This window comes from Genypterus blacodes, unplaced genomic scaffold (genome assembly GCF_046128005.1).
Source record: "Genypterus blacodes isolate CSIRO-AG114 ecotype Tasmania unplaced genomic scaffold, CSIRO-AGI_Gbla_v1 ptg000156l_1, whole genome shotgun sequence".
Lineage (NCBI taxonomy): Eukaryota > Metazoa > Chordata > Actinopteri > Ophidiiformes > Ophidiidae > Genypterus > Genypterus blacodes.
The window spans coordinates 9,255,366-9,272,781 of NW_027466957.1; the positions used below are offsets into that span (position 1 = coordinate 9,255,366).

Genomic DNA, 17,416 nt, shown 5'->3' on the forward strand with positions numbered 1-17,416 from the left:
CCAAGTGCTCTCCATATTTCATGAGCGTGTGCGCATGTGTGAGTGAGCTTGTGTGTGTGTTTGTGTGTGCGTGCGCGGTGTGTTGGAATCTCACAGTTTTTCAGCGCACTGGACGCGAGTCAATGGCCATCAATCTTCAGCACCATCTTCTCCTCGTCTCTCGCTCATCTCGCTCTCACCCTTCCTTCATCTTCTCCCCTTCAATCCTCCGCCGAGCCCGGCCCTGTCTGGATGCTGGATCAAGACAGCATCGCTGCATCTGTTATTTATCTTCTGCTTGTTACACCCTCTCTCTCTCTCTCTCTCCCACACATACACACACACATGCACACTTTCCAATAATTAAACACAAATAATGCCATTCCTTTGAGTAATATGGCACAGACTGGAACAAACAAATGGGTGTGGATAAATTTATTTCCTTCCGCCATTTACTCATTAGTAATCCAGCTGCTTTGCCTTATATGGACACACACACACACACACACACACACACACACACACACACTTCCTGCCCTGAAATTTGCTGTATTTTGACAAAAGCATCCTAGCAACGATGCACATTTCCAACTCTCGCCCAAACTCGGCTGACAGCATCACGCTTGCGACAAAAACATTTTCCATGGCTGTGTGTTCACGTTGTGTTGTGATGACGTCAATGTGAACAACAACATCTGGAGCGGCTTCGTTTCGCCGCGGCAGCAGACGACAAAACAGCCGCCGCTTCCCGCTGACCTCGTCCACCGCAGCTCCTCTTTGTGATGAATTTGTACCTTCATGGTCACAACCACTCAATGGTCTGTATGATGGATACCTATGGCCATGGCCGCAGTGAATCAATGAAAGTGACCCATGTGTACATCTCCGCTTCCGGGATGTGAAACCCAATTCCGGGTGGGATTGATCCATGTCTGGCTGCTGCGGGGATGAGGCCAGGGGGAAGAAGATAAGAGCAGACACCGAGCGGTCAATGATATGTTTGAACCGTCAACCTCTACTGCAAACAGGACGCTATAGTGTCCCCCCCCACAAACACACACACACTTTTAAAGGTATACAACCTATATTTCATTGGGACACGTGAAAGGCACTTTCATACTGCAGCCTTTCACATACATTACATAACAAATACTATAGAAATTAAGTCAAACGTGATGCTTGGGTGAATCTAACCTAAGGAGGAAATATCTATACGGACGCTTCAGATACATACATATATATATACAGTATATATACATCCTACCAGTCTGTTAGCTCTGCTGAGTACTTGGGTTGCCTTGCATGTGTGCCGTCTGATTCCCTGCTGGATGTTGCACTGTATCATCTCCACTCAGCGCGGCGCTCTGGCCCGTTGTCACCCTAAGATGTGAGGTAAATAATTGAATGGATCCATTAATAAATAAAGTGCAGGGTGGGGGGAGGAAGGAAGAAGAAGGAGGAGGAGGAGGAGGGAGAGGAGAGACGGGTCAGTCATCTTTACAATCACAGCGCAGGGGAGTGGCGTAGCGCAGACTGCAGACGTGCCACCTTCCATTTCTCTCCCTTAGACACGTCTGGACATCAAACGCATTAGCCGCAGTGAACTCTGACCCCCTGCACGGGACAGGATGTGGCATTTGAACACGTTCCCTCTAAGATCCGCACGAGGACGCGGCTATTTCCTGTCAAACAGGTGGAGGGAGGTAAAGTTGATGTTGGAGCCAAGGCCGGGCCCACCTTTCTCCCTGCCAGACCTCGGATCATTCCAATAGGCCGAGGAGAGAGAAGGGGGGAATCATTCCTGTGTCCCTACGCTGCTTTTAATGGTAAAACCTGCCCGGGTGAGCCGTAACGGGGAGGCAGGATATGAAGTTGTGGTTTTGAACCTTATAGAATTTTAAGAGGCTCTATTATCAGCTACTGTAAAGCTGCAGTAGTTGGCAGACGACGTCTTTGGCAGATTCTCTACTCACTTTTTAAGGATATAATCATTTTTCAGTGTGTTTATATATTTATTTACTTCTACCTTTGTCAACTGTTTGAAATTTTGTGACAATGCGTCTGTCAAAATTCAATACAAATCGTGAAATTTTACTTTTCTGCCTCTTTAACACTTCTTCCCTAACGCTCCCTCGCTCTCTGCTTCTGTCCCTCGCTCGTTCACGCGTTTGCCCTCTTTCTTTCCCCTCGTTTTCTCGTCCTCCGGGTCTACGGTTCTTTTATTTTTTTATTTTACAGCCTGATCTCTATTTAGATTTCCTCGTTTTGGAGTTGCCACAACGCTCCCCGCTGCCAACATCTGTAAGTGGTTTGGAGGCGAGAGACAGCATGGAAAAACATCAAAAAAAGGAAAAGAAAAAAAAAAAAGCTAGCACCAGGGTTAGATAGGTTGGAGGCTGCGGACGGGAAAGAGGGAATACGGAGTGAGGAGTGACACTCAGGCGGCGGGCCGGGCACTGCTAGGAGATGAACGCCTGAAGAAGAAACGGATACACACTCATCCTCCCCGCCTGCCTGCGCCCGGCAGCACTAACACGATACCTGCATGCAGCACAGTGTGCGTTGGGGGGCGGATGGGTCGGGACCCCACAGTTTGGGGTTTTACACGGGATTGACCTCAATCACGTGTCGGGTTTTAGCCAGATTGGATTTAAGCAGCAGCACTTTTAAAGAGATTATGTTATTTTAAGAGATTAGGAGGAGTAGATACATTGAAGGAAGCTAATGAGGGGGTTCTCCCCTCCCCAACTGCCAGCCTAATTCAGAGCTCACTGTCCTGTTGATAATACACAGTACAATGGCATTACTGTGGCATTAAAAGGCTTTGCAGCGTTGTGGCGGTGAGAGCCACATTGTTGATAGTGTGGTGCACGCGGAGGTTCAGACGTGTGTGTGGCGTCGCCGAGCGCATGGTTTGGTGCGGGCGTGTGGCTGAGCTTTGTGTGCGTTTGTGAGAGTGAAACGCAGAGAAGGAGAGTTTGTGTGTACAGTAGGGTCTCATTAGGTAATGAGGATGATTACACTGCATTAGGTGGCGGAGAAGAGGAGGCAACAGCCACAGGGTGGGAGGGGAGACCAGAACATGTGTGTGCGATTTGCGGCATAAGCACATACCATTTAATTGACACAAGCCCTCCGCCTCTCCTGATTGGTGCAGGGTTGTCCTCTACTAGTCTGCCTGGCCCTGGCTGTCCTTGACTCAGAGGGCAGAGAGACAGATGTGGTGTGAAAGGGGCGGCGTGGGGGAACAGAGAGAGCGTGGAAAGGTACTGGCAGCGGGTACGGAGGTAGAGAGTGGAACATTGGACCCATGTAAGAGCGTTTTGTAGGTCAGTCCTTTGCAACTATGTAAAGTGGATAAAGCAGATGGAAAGGTTCTGTCTGAGCATCGGCGCGACAGACCCACATTTTAAGTCGTGTTATACGATTGCTCCAAAAGGTGAAGGCCAAATCACTGCAATGTTGCCCGACGGAGGGGAGCAGCAAGGTGTGTGTGTGTGTGTGGAGACAGGCTTCCCTTTGCATGGAGCTGCCCTCAACGCTCCCCTCTTCTATAAGTAGGCAGGTATTTTTACCCGGGATAAAGTGCTGACCCTGTCTCAGGTAATTACACCCCTGTTGTGCTTTGGCACAGACGTGTCAGGGCGGCGCTGGGTGCACCTTACACCCCAGCTATGGGTAAACCACACTTATCTCACTGTTTACAAGCTAGTAGAGCCTTGCTCCACATGAGAGGAAGGGAGGAGGGCATACCTTTGGCAAAGGAGGAGACCTTTCTCCTGGCTAAGGCCCGCCGACATGCCCATCCCCTCCCCCCCATCAAAGAACACACAAGAGATGAAACTATATGCCGTATTTATGCAGGGGGGAGAGTACAGTTACAGTAAATAGCAACATAAATCACGCCAAACTGGGAGGTGGTGGATACGCGGTGAGTGTGTGTGGCACATTTCCTCGCCCGGTTTCAAGCCGATAATCCCAATAAGAGGGTTAGACGTGTTCTAATCACTCTGAGCATAATAATTTTGAATGTTTGTTAATGATGTGCGCCTTTGTTGTCGGTTTTCAAAGACATTATTAATAGGGTTATTAAATGACGTGGTGAGTTTGAGGCTGATTACATAATTGGAGCAGTAGTTGTTAGTAACGTAACGATACAACGGCAATTTTTGTTATGGGATACAGGGGGGATTTTTCCTGTTCCTGCCGTTTGCGTGTGTTTTCACCACAGATTACATTAGTCCTGTTTCAACTGCTGTGTCCTCTATTCCATATATAGGTTTCCACTGGGTGCCTATAAGAGGAAACTCTGTGCTGAGGCCATAGAACACGTGTGTTGTATGTGCGCAGTAGTGAGAAATCTTTACAGCAAGTTGTCTTTAGAAGAGACTTTTGCTTCTGTATCTCCACTGTATATCTCCAGTCGCATTAAACGTGTGTTCTATGGAAACTATGTGCTGTGTGTTGCTAGGCAGAGGAGAGGCTTAGGGAAATGGCTGTGGTCAGACCGAAGTCCTTGAAAGAGAGAGGAGAAGAAGACGGAAGAAGACAGAGGGAGAAAAAAGAGAAATGGAAAAGTAAAGCAGTTTCAAATTTTGGATCACGTCCCTATACATGCAAAAGCACACACACACACACACACACACACACGTGCTCATGCAAATACACATGCACGTACAAATGCACATGAACAAACATGCAGTAGGACTGTTCCAGCTGAGGTGCAGTGTGTAATAATACGCTGGTGGGAATGTGCCACTGCACGTTAATTCTCCCTTCACGCTTGCGTTGAGGAACACAGAGCCTCTAATTGATGCTAAACAAACTGCTGACCCAGACTCAAGATGAAGGTCTGTCACTGATGCACACATACACATGCGTACATGCACACATATACACAATCATGCACAAACTATAAAATATACTCCATTGATCCAAATTTGACAAAAACAGCAGACGCACTCCGGTGGAACAAATCTGAGGCCGAACTGTCTGACGGTCTTGAGCGTGGTATAAGAGGCTTAGAGGTGCTTGAAAGTCGTCCGCCACATTCAAAAGTGCGGAACTCTGGGACGGCGAACCGCAATGTCCTTGGGTTTTTGGAGGTGCGATTGAGAGAGCGTGTATGTGCCTGCACCAGGAGGAGGAGGAGGAGGAGGAGAACCTCTCTGAGGGTGGGGGGCCTGAGAAGGTAAGCTCGTACTCATCCTTGTCACAAACAGGAACATGCACGCACGCACACACACACACACACACACGCACACACCGGCCCCTAAAGGAAGCTCCAGGGAGGCACAACGACGCCTTTGTGCGGGCCAGATTTCCCATGTCTCCCTGCTCTAGCACACAGATAGATCATCTCAGTATTGCCTGCTGTATGAAGGGCAAGTGCATGCACGCCACAGAGGGAGAGAGAGGGAGAGAGAGAGAGTGAGAGAGAGAGAGAGAAAGAGCGCGCGAGAGAGAGAGGGAGAGAGCGGGAGGAGGAGAGCGGGAGGAGGAGAGGAACACCGGGAAAGAAGTTAGAACCCAAACTGCTTCTTTCCTTTCTCTCTTCACACTTTCCCCTTGTCTCGTGTCTCCCATGTCTTTCCTTCTTTCTCTCCCCCCCCCCCTCCCCCCTCTCTCTCCCTCTCCACAGAGGAATCTCGTCTCCCCATTGGGAGCGGAGCTCTTTGAAGGTGATCCAGAACTGTACTGCTCGCTGCCTTTGCTGCCGCTGCTCTCCTCCCTCTCCTCCTCCCTTCCTCCTCCCCCCTCTACCCTCCACCCTCTCCGCTCCAACCCCTCAGCCCTCGGGGGGGCCTGGATCCTGCTCAACCGAGAGCAGCCATGCTCCAAATCCAGGCCCTGGCTTAGTGCTCCTGCCGCAGGCCTCGCTGGCTGTCCCACTGCACCGCAAAGAGACAGAGAGGTGGGAGGCCCGGGAAGAGACGAGCGAGGGAGGAATGAAAGAATAAGAAGGAGAAGGAGAAGAAGAAGAAACAACAATGGAGGTGGGGGTAAGAAATATGTTTGGTCACATTCTCAGTGTGTATTTCAGAGAGGGAGACACATTGGAGAGGAGATGCAACACACAGGTTTATAAAAGCTCCACTGACCACCTCTCCTCTCTCCCTCTCTCCATCACATGACTGTTTATTTTCCCTTTCTTTTCATCCTAACACTCCCTCCATTTTTCCATCCCACTTCCCCTCTTTTCCCTTCCCCTCTACCCTCCATCCCAAGGGCAAGCTCTTCACAAGCTCGTCAGACTGGTTTCTTTGGCACATGAGAACACACACACACCAGCGCACACACACACACACCAACGCACACACACATCTGCGGATGCCAACATACACTTAGACATACCTCTTCACTATAACAGAGGGTCTTTCACTCAATGCCTCAGAGTGGAGCAGGAAAAGACAGAGAATGACAAACAGACGGGAGGCGCACACACACACACACACACACACAGACACACACACAAAAAAGAGAGAGAGACAGATAAAGAGAGGGAGTGAACTGGAGGGATGTGCATTCCTTTGGCTTGCCTGGCTGGGGAGCAGAGGAGACGTGTTGCTGGCTGTTCAGTTTATTATCCCCCAGCCATATGGGTTGGCAAGCTTACGGGGCGTGGTGGGATGCATGTGTGTGTGTGTGTGTGTGTGTGTGTGTGTGTGTGTGTGTGTTAGAGGAAGGAGAGTGTGATTATACTTAAATTATGTCTTTTATCACCTACGGTACATACCTGTGTGTATGTAATCGCAATCGCTGTTTGTTCAATAGCCCGACTGGAGGAACTTCGCCTCCACCATCACCACCTTCAATAAAGTATTAAGGGCCTCACGTCTGTCTCACTTTACATACCAGAACATGCCACAAGCTTACACACACGCACACACAAGAACATTAACGCCACCAGACAATGTGGAGTATTTATGTCTGCCTGATATAAACGCTTTCATTGCCACTTAATTGCAGTCACATGACGGAGAGGCATCGCAGTGATTCCACATGTTTGCGAGCCGCTGCGTTTAGCTTTAGCTTCAGTCGCTAACCGGCGGCTCTGACACTCATCCTTCATTTTTTGGGGATTCCTACAACATTCCTCTGACTCCTCTTCCTCTCATCTTAATCACCTCTTTCTGCTCTGTCCCTGCGATGCCCCTTCAACGTCACAAGGGTCGGCGTCACTGTGTACGCAGTGCTTGCCAGAGTGATAGTGCTACCGGCTGTGTGTGTGTGTGTGTGTGTGTGTGTGGTGTAGAAGGAGCAGCTATCTATAGCCTGTGTATCCCCGGGGATTTGAGTCTTAAACTCCATATTCATGACACATCACTGTGGGGATTAGAAGGGCATCATCAGATAGAGGGGCTTACGTCAGCGCGTGCACGCACAAACATACACACACTCATGCACACACCCTCTCTGTACGGCCGTCTCACCCAGGAAAGCCCTGCATACACTGTATACCAGAAGTTATTTACTTATTACAAGAGGTGGTGCATTTGCTGCATGCACACACACATTAATAAGCCAATAAAAAGGTCACACACTCTTGCTCGTCTGTCACTGTAAGTGGCAAAGCAGCCTCTCGCTTTATTTTGAGATTGGACAACCTGCTGGAATTATGATGCTGGCCCCCATCAGGCCTTCATTCAGGGACAGGAGCGGATCGTTCCCATCAACCAACTCTATTTTGTATCATGAATTCTTCATCGTTAATGTGAACAGAAAGTACAACCAATGACACTCTGCCTCTGCCAATTCAAATACTTTGAATTGAACCGGGGAGTGTTAATTATCGGGATGAGAAGAAGCCAAAATATGCAAGATGGAGGTAGGTGGGGAGTGCGTGTGTGTGTGTGTGTGTGTGTGTGTGTGTGTGTGTGTGTGTGTGTGTGTGTGTGTGTGTGTGTGGGTGGGGAGGTGGGGTTGGGTAGGGCCAAACCATGTGGAAGTTGATCTGCAGGGTGGGGGGTGCGGTGGCGGGGCGGGGGTGTTAGCACAGGCAGCATGGATCTGGATTGTGATTTGTGATGGTTGTGTGTGTGTGTGTGTGTGTGTGTTCTTATCTCCTCTGGTCCACAGCAGCAGGAGCATCAGAGGAAGCATGGCCTTTCCTTCCTGTGCCTTTCACACTGTCACAACACACATGAGCCATAAAACTCTGTGGCTCCATTCAACGTATAGCTCAGCGAAACAGAGAGAGAGAGAGACAAAGAGACGGAGATATGCGGATAGCAACTAAACAAGAGGTTGTGTGTACAGTGGGATCTCATTAGGTTAACAAGTAGAATTAAAATGCATGAGAGGAGAGAGGGGAGCATGTGTGAGTGATTTGTGGCATACAGCACATACCATCGGCACAATCTCTCTCTGTCTCCTGGACTGGCGTTGAGTTGTTTCTACTGGGAGAGAAACAGAGCTACACGCCGCAGAGGAACAGCTGAGGTGAGCGAGTCGGAATGCGTGAGAAGTGGCCTGGCCGCTGCAGAGGGTACTTGGACAGTGGATGCTCGGTATGGGCTGGGGTGAGGTGGCGCTGTGGAAGGACACCTCTCTACCCTACATTCAGCAGCTGGAGCCGGGGCGCTGGCAGGCAGCCATTCCTCACCCTGCTCCATCCACACTACCCAACTGAGTCTCTCCCTCTCCCTCTCCCTCCCACAGTGGTCAAAAGCATTATCATTCATACTCTGGAGCTACAGACAGTCAGACTGGTGGTTAGTCATGTGGCCCCACACCAAGGTTTCCCAGTTCCATTAAGTTTCTGGTTAAAACAAAAGCCGCAAAACTGTTTATACTTAAGCGATCGATCAATGAAAATGATTATGTTATACGCAGTTTATGTCCGTCTAAAGTTTGTGTCTCAGCTAAGTGGGGCAGCCAACTGGTCAGCTACCCAACCCAACCAACAGTTACCCAACATACAGGGCTTAGCTGAACTTAACCCCTTATACTCAACCTGGACTTTAAATCTAGTGCATTTTAAGTGACAACCCTGCACAAAATATAAAGATTCATTGTAAAAATCAAATCCTCAAATGAACTGTAACTTCAGAATCACGCAATAAAAAAAAAGAACGTACATTACTTGTTTTGGAAAGCAAGCATTCCAATGAAGCATTCTTCATTGGAGCCATCTTTTGCCGCAATGTTCCGTTCACCAACATCCAGGGTCCGTGACTGAAGGAATGCCTGAACAATGTAGCTCTCCCTCATGGTGAGAGGGTGGACAGTCCGCTGTCCATCACCCTGGAAAAGTTGAGGAAAATATAACAATCATAAAGGGTGGTAATAAGGTTAAGCTAAATAGCAGAGTTCTAGGTTTCATATTGAATTCGGAACGTGGAGGTCCAAGCCAGAGATTCACCCACTGCACCTACTTATCGGTGCTGGGTTTGAGTTCTGGCCCTGGTCCTCCACATGTGCATGTTTTTTGTCTGAATGCTTTGATTTCCTCTCACTTAAGGACATGCATGCTACATATTAGACGTAACTTTTCCATTACCCTTGAGCAAAGCATTGACCTCATAACTGAAGATGGTCTCAGGGCACCAGAGATCAGTCCACCAACATTCCTGGGGAGATGTTAATTTGTTGCCGACCAGAATCAGTTGCTCCCTTTTGGCTGCTTTGAAGTGTTGCACATTCTGATAAGTGACGTGATGCAATATGGATCCTTTCAGGGACTCAAGATGTTTAGCGTTACCAGCCGTGCAACTGTTGTGAACCGTGTTTTATATACGGTGAGCAGTTGCCCTCATGAAGCCAATAAGAGCTGGAGGAAACACGATGCAGAATTGATGCCAGCTGGAGCCAGCGAAGCCAAACCAGAGCAGCTCCAAATATAAAACACAAGTCAAACACATTTGTTTTGGATCTGCGGCAGAATCTGAATGTTTGTTCCTTGGCAAACTACTGGTGAACTACTGATATATAATCAATGTAACAATTTCAGTGCCTTTTTAAACAGTGACAAGTGGCTTCAATTCCCTATTTTTATTCTCTTGTCTCTCTTTTATTCTTTTACTTTCATCATTAAATCTGTATTTTTGCATCCCTCTGATCTGAACCTCTTAAGTTACTTTAACTGATGCGCACAGCTCATCCTTGGTTACTTCCTGTTTCCTGTGTCCTTTGAGCAAAGCTTCCTGTGTCTGTGATATCTGTGGAATGTCAACTGTCACCATTAAGGGACACGGAGAGAGGCCTGTCGCTTCTAAACTTGTGAGTGATTGTCTGCTGTTTCACTGTCAGCACTGATGGCATGAAAAAAGAGGAAGAATACTGGAAGGAGGGAAAGTGGGGGAATGAGTGTGTGGGTAGAGAATATGGAACCTGTACGGCCACGTGTTTTAACTACATGAATAAGTTTCAAACTCAATCTCACTAATTACTCTACAGCATGTTTTCACTCAAGTTTCAGGCACTTCCATGCTACCTGAATATTTCAATCAACCTATTTCTCTACAATCCAGAGGAAACACTCCACTTTCTACTCCATTATATTTATCTGATGGCTGTAGTTACTATTTACTTTGGAGTTACCACATAAATAATATGATTAAAGTGATAGGAAAGAGTTATAAAAATAGTAGAAGTAAACGTTCAAGTTCCTTACGGTGTTACATTTCCTCATGTATGTACAGTATATGTTTGCGCCACATTCTCTCAGCTTCTCCATGCTATGGGGCAGGAAGTGACTATAGGTCTGCTATAGGGTCGCAATCCGTGAGAAAATACAGACGTTTTGGGGTAAAGTGACACAGGAAAACACTTCCTGAGGCAACAGTGCACATATGTGTATCAAACTAAACCTGTAACTTCATGTAGAGTGGCTTTTTAAAGGCTTTTCCACATGTTCTGTGGATCGTGTTCCGTTGATCCGTATGGGTCGACTACAGCCTTGTAAGTGTATGCTCATGATGAAGTGACATATTTGGATATATTTACATCATCTGGCCTCTAAATATTATTCATGCAGAAGGAGGTGGCTGAAGCGTTTGCAGCACATGTGCAAGCTGAAGGGCAGAAGTAGACTATGGCTATAGATTCGTGGTTCTGTGAATACTTCTTCATCACGTTATCTATCCATAGCAGTAACGGTGAACGATAATAATACGAGCGTCAGTGGTATCACAGAATGACATTATTTTCCACACCATCTTCCAAAGTCTTCTGATCGCCAAATGGCAGTTACACAACACTAGCAATGAAGAGGGAGGGTGTTGCTCTAAGCCAGAGGAAGGGTGTGTGAGTGTAAAATAACACCAAAAACTACACCAAAGGAAGAGGGGAGATGGAGAGAGAGTGGGAGGAAAGTGGGAGATGGAGAGCGGTACCCAGGCGGGTGTTCCAAAAACCTGTCAAGGTATTTCCTTCTACAAACATAAATTTGTGGGACTGTGCACAGACGTAGACACACACACACTGGCAAGATCCAACATATATACACACACGCTAAAAATACACACGTGGTACACAAGTGGTCAACAGCACAACTTTGATTTACGAATTCTTTGATTGGGTAGGTCTCAAACCAACTCCCCTTTTCCTGTGTGTGTGTATCTGCCCTCCACAGCTGTACGAACAGACACACACACACAAACACACATGGCTACACACACTGAGCAACTTAATGAGCCATTCAATACCCCCACAAGCTCCAGACTTTGCGAGCCTCATTGCTAATGTCCCTGGATATCTCATGGCGTTTACGCCCCCACTATGCACGCACACACACACACACACACACCATTCTGTCAACTTGAGTATGTCTTGTCACTACTAATTCGACTACTCATATGCTTGCATGTACTCACATAAATACGTGTGCACACACACACCGACACATACACACTATGTTCACAGCTCTCAGTTGTAGTCCAGGCGATGTGTTTACATAGCCTGCTGAGCTGAGAGAGTGAGGGAGAGAGAGAGAGAGAGAGAGAGAGAGACGTGGGCACATACTGTTTGTCGGAGGGGCTTTCCTGTTCTCACAGGAAACAGAGGAAAAGAGCAGGAGACAGGGAGGAAAGCAGGATGAAAATAAATGAGACAACAAAACTGAACTGAAGAGAATAAAACCAAGCCAGGAATGAGCAGGCGGACAGACAGACAGACAGACAGACAGACAGACAGACAGACAGACACACACACAGACAGACACACAGACAGACAGACAGCGGAGATGGCTGGGAGAAAGGAAGGTCGACATGGTGACAGAGCATTTTGCATTTCAACTTTGCCACCTGTGGTTGTTGACTCACAGAGTAAAGCTTGGTGTGGAATGCGGTCTCTTTGTGGCAAATGTTTCTACCTTCCCCACTGTTACTTTGAGATCAAATCAACACACAGCCTTGGATTCACAACATGAGCGAGTGTGTGTGTGTCCCTCTGTTGCTCTCCCGGGTTGTGTTGCTGGCTGACAGTGTGGTGTGGCTGGGTGGGTCTGTGGTGTGCAGTTGTGCCCTCTAGTCATGGACGGGGTTAGTGCTGTGTCTCCCCTGGTTGGCTGTCTAGACCCAATGACTCTAATATATGTGTGTGTCTATGTGAGTGTGTGTCCATGATGGTGGCTTAACCACTAGATATTGATTGGAAACTGCTAAATGACTCGGTTTCTTGTAGTTTATAAAGCTCATTCTGTAGTTTTCTTGTCCTAGCTGTGCTCTCCACTCTTCTTCTACCCTCTCTCCTCCTCCTCAGGCCAGGTTTACTCCTTCCTTACATTAATATGCATTGGCGTAATCTAGATTTGTTGTCTAATACTGAAATCACATTAATGGAAAGTGTAAGTGCTCCAGACCACAGACACAAGTAGCCGAGTGTGTGTGTAGCCGAGTGTGTGTGTGTGTGTGTGTATCCGGGGCCACATTCATCAGATAAAATCCTCCCACGAGTTGAAAATGTCAACCTGCTTTGTCTTCCAGGCTCCAATCTCTCACATTCTGAATTAGGTTCAAATCTTTTAAAAAGGGATTTGCCATTTGCCGTAAACGCTCCACTGCCTTTGGCAACTCAAAGCCTCTTCATCGCGGAAGCAGCATCATCATCATCTGTAGAGTCCAGGGCACATTTACTCAGCTTGTACTGTGTGCTACATTGTGCTTCTACACCAGCTTGTATATATAGTTAGTAAGTACTTTGTTGCTGAGTAAAAGCTGAGTGCTTTTAGACATTATCTAAAAAGTCTAAACTCAGTTGTAGTATTTAGTCGACATGTAGATAAGCAGGAAATCCTTCAGCACATCTGGGAGGATAAAAGCTCCAATTCTGGGGGAAATGTGCTTTTGTCACAACAAGTCCTTTTTTTGTGCACATTTATAACGCCAATACTTCTAAACGTTTGCAGTGTGAATTTGTAACCTAAATTTCAACACGTTCTTACATGTAAGTGTTTTTTTTATTACTCGCTCTACGAGTTTTAGTAGTTTTTCCACCACCTGTGGTGCAGTAAGGGAGCCGGCAGAGATCTGTGCACCTCTTACTGGAAGGCACTCCCCCCTCCTCCTCCTCCTCCTCTTCCTCCCAACCCTGTCATACAACCTCCCTTCCTCCCCCAAGCCCCCTACTACACTCTTTCATCTGCAGCTCTTACACGCCGTTTCCTTCTTTTCCCCCCTAAATTCTTCATTCTTCCCCCCGTGTGCTTTCTGCTCTCGCTCTCTCTCTCTCTCTCTCTCTCTCTGTATGTATAGCCGAGTGGAGGGCCTCTCAGCAGCTTGTTTGACCTGTGATAAGGGTTGGTGGGACGGGGGGGTGGTGGTGGTGGTGGGGGGAGACAAATATTGTTGCCCGCAGGAGCCGGGCACACACTGTTCCTTTCTGATCCTGCGAAGTGCAAAAGGCGCAAACACACACATGCACTTGACGCGCATGAACGAATCAGCGAAAGTCAGAGAGGGTGTGTGTGTGCGTGGGTTTGAGAGAGAGTGAGAGAAAGAGAGAAAGAGAGAGAGAGCGAGAGAGAGAGCGAGCGAAAGAGACAGTAAGTGAGAGGGATGCGACGTATAATTGTGCTCTAATGAAAGATAAACAGTGCAGTCTGAGGGAGTGTGTCTGGGCAGGGCCCCGGCCGGCCTAAAGGCTCTGAGTCTCCTAGGCTCTTAATTATGACCGCCGAGGTCAGTCACGCCTCCGCTAACCCGCCACCAAACACGCTAAGTATTGTAAATATTGTGTGTGTTTGTGTGTTTGCGCCTGTTTACGTGCGACGTGTGCGTCAGAGAAAAATCCAGACAATGTCAACTTAGCGAGAAGCAGCTGTCCTCCTGACCGTTATCACTGCCCACTGTACAATGACAAACATAATTGCCCTGGTCCACCTGTTTGTCTAACGCGGCGCGGCGGTCACAGTCACGGCTGGGACGCGTCTCCTGACCTGAGGAGAGCAGCTGCCTCATACCACCAGGTCAGGGGTCGCGCTCTCCTCCGGCCTTGTACCAGAGAGGAGCGCCTGTCCTCTCCAGAGCTTCTCCCCTCAATTCTACAAACGGCTCCCTGCTCCCGCCGGGACGTCCCAGAGTCCAACAGTACGATACACAAAATACGCAAGTCATCGTCTGACTGCACTCAGCAGGGGTAAACGTGAAGAAATGCATGTTTCGCTTTGTTCTGTAACCTTGTTGCGTCTTTGTTTATTTGAGGCAGGTATGCGTTCATGTGTGCGTGTGGAAATTTGATTGGAAGCCAAGCCAGGTTTAGGTAAGAGGAGGGCAGTTCCAGCCAAACAGTCTGACCACAAAACCCAGACTAACTAACCTCAGTGTCTGGGTGGCTGCTCTTAACCTCACCGTCAAAGTCTTAATCAGCCAGCACATTACACACTATTATGGTTTAGGCAAGGGAGGGAGTGAGGGAGCGAGAGAGGGAGGGAGGCAGGGAGGGAGGCAGGGAGGGAGGTAGGGAGGGAGATAGGGTGAACAGGGGAGCAGCAGGGGAAATAGAAAGATCAGATTTTGTAAATAGTGTACACTTTGTCAATGTTTTTGTCATATCAAGTTGATAAATCAATGCAGAGAGGGAGAAACCCTGATTTGGGGCACCTGTCTTCACTTTCTCGCACTAAAAGATTTGACTTTCCTTTGTCCCCCCCCCCCCCCTCCGTGTATGTGTGACAGGTGAGAGAGAGGTCACAGTTAACCAAGACCCCCTGACCTCAACCCTGAGAGTGACCCCCGGGGGCCAGTTGTCAGTTGCCAGTTGTCCCCCCCTGCTGTAGCACGACCAGCCTGGGAAGAAGCGGTGGCGTTGGGCCTCCTCACGCTTCCTCACGCCTCCTCCTCTTCAATCTCTAATTGCATGTTTTCTCCCCACATACCTGTAATTACACTCTGCCTACCGCTCATCTCGCTCTCTCTGAGGCAACATTCACGCTAACCATAATGAAGCCTGGCTCTAATGATTTACAACTGCTTAGAGCGCCGAACGTTAACGGCTACAGACGACGGGGCGAAATTACATCTTCATCAAATGCAATCTAAACGAGCCGGGATGAAGCAAAGCGAGAGGCTCCATATTTGCTCATTGGAAGAGATAATAAGGCAAAAGTTGTGTGTGTGTCGCCACTTTATAGGCGTTCACAGTAGAAGCCTGGTGTCAAAGCGTGACTTCTGACTGATAAAGACCTCATGGAAAAGTGTTTGTCCTTTGATTTATTTACATTTGTCCTGACTGATTGGCTGCATGCGCCTTCGCCAAGGACGGAACTTTGCGGCGAGGGGAAAGTGTGTGTGTGTGTGTGAGCGTGGTGGCGGCGGCGGCGGAGACATTTGCATAAGTAGGCCATTGGTTCCTAATGGAGGCGTTTTGTTCAGGCGTTAACAAGGTGTCTCGCTGGGGCTCTCGTTCATTCTCTCGTTCATTCGTTCCTTCCTGTCGTCCGCCGACTCTGACGTCCAGGCAATCAGCGCTGCATTTGGGCTCTCTCTTTGTGTGATTTACGAGCTCCCAGATTCATTTAAAAGCCATTGTTCTCCTCTGACGGATACCGCGCCCGACCCCCCCTCCTCCCCCCACACCCCGCTGCTTCCACACTCTCGCTCTCAGACCGCACACACACACACACACACACACTTTTACACAGCGCCGCCGCTTACTTTATCTCTCACTCACTCACCCACTTGCTCAATCACTCAACACATACACACACGGTGCCCATCTATCACGGAGCGTTGCCGAGGGAGATTGTTATCGCGGTAACCGTATTAACCCACAGATCCCCAACACCGGGCTGATCCAGAAGTGAATTTAGACGAAGAGGGGGGAGAGGAAGAGGAACATGTTTTAGTAATACCTTTCCTCTGTAATCTTCTACCTTTCTCCTCACGGTAAACAAGGCGCAGGAACATGGCCGAACATCTCCTTTCCTCCTTGGCTTCTGCTGTGGATGATCTGTCAAGGGAGTACGTCTGCGAAACGCATCGGGACACACCTGCGCTTGATTAAGTGTGTTTAGAGTGCAGATTGAAAGGAGGGGGGAGGGAAGTGGGGGGGGCAATTTAGAGAGCAGAGGTTTTATGAGAGTAATCATCTCCAATAAGGCCTGCTTGGGAATCTCAGCCTCCGCACACACACACACACCCTTTTTGTAACCTCTCGCAGCCGCACATAGATCTTCCCGGCGCTCTCTCCAGTGCATCCTGCGGGTTTAATCAGAGCCAACTACATTTTAATCTCGTTCCTCGTAAGTGGACGACTTGTATTAATTCGGCGAGATGAGGACGCGTCGGCCTCCCACAGAGCCGCGCCGCCTTGAGTTACAGCCTCCGCTCGCTCGCCGTTTTGTGCCAGAGGATCAACTCCTCTCACCCAGTTTCATATTTTCACGGAGGCCCCCGGAGCGTGGGGAGGAGGAGAGAGCGGAGGGGGCTGAGACATCGTTGCGTCACCAGAGACAACACACACTGAAGCAGGAGGGTTGCACAACAATTATTATTATTATTATCTTATTGTAGTATTTCGTGTTGTTTAAAGTGACTTCGATATGAGTAAGACGTTACCCAAGTGTTCCAGACGCACACACACACACGCAACACACACCTCCATTCTCTCCCAGTGACGAAGCAGCGTGCAAAGATGAACAGACGGATGAGGGATGAAGAGTGTGAAGTCTCTGACAAGAGGAGAATCTCACATCAGTTAATAGACGGAGGAAACCTTTCTTACTTTCTCGTGGCCTCTTCACCAGGCTGAGAGAAACTTTAAGCACAGGATTCCTTCGCGATCCTCTCAAACCGCCAAATCCTGCTTTCTCTTTGTCTTTACGTCGTCGCTGATTTACAGGAACTTTGCATCTCACACAAACTCTGCTCGGGTTACAGTAAAAAGAGGATGGAAAAGCCGCACGTGCGACTCCGTGAGCGGTAACGACGTGTCAGCGAGGAGTGTGTCGGGAAGACAGCCTGCTAAGATCCCGTAAGCACAGGCCACAGTTGCACTG

The 17,416-nt window shown here is 48.4% G+C and overlaps 1 long non-coding RNA gene across 1 annotated transcript; it reads right to left on the reverse strand.

Moving 5' to 3' along the window:
- Positions 1 to 423: 423 nt before the first annotated feature.
- LOC143013558 (uncharacterized) lies at positions 424 to 9,251 on the reverse strand. Its single transcript, XR_012965148.1, has 3 exons — positions 9,060 to 9,251; positions 1,244 to 1,359; positions 424 to 918 (listed from the first exon to the last, which is right to left on the reverse strand). It is a non-coding gene; the product is annotated as an uncharacterized LOC143013558 (long non-coding RNA).
- Positions 9,252 to 17,416: the final 8,165 nt, after the last annotated feature.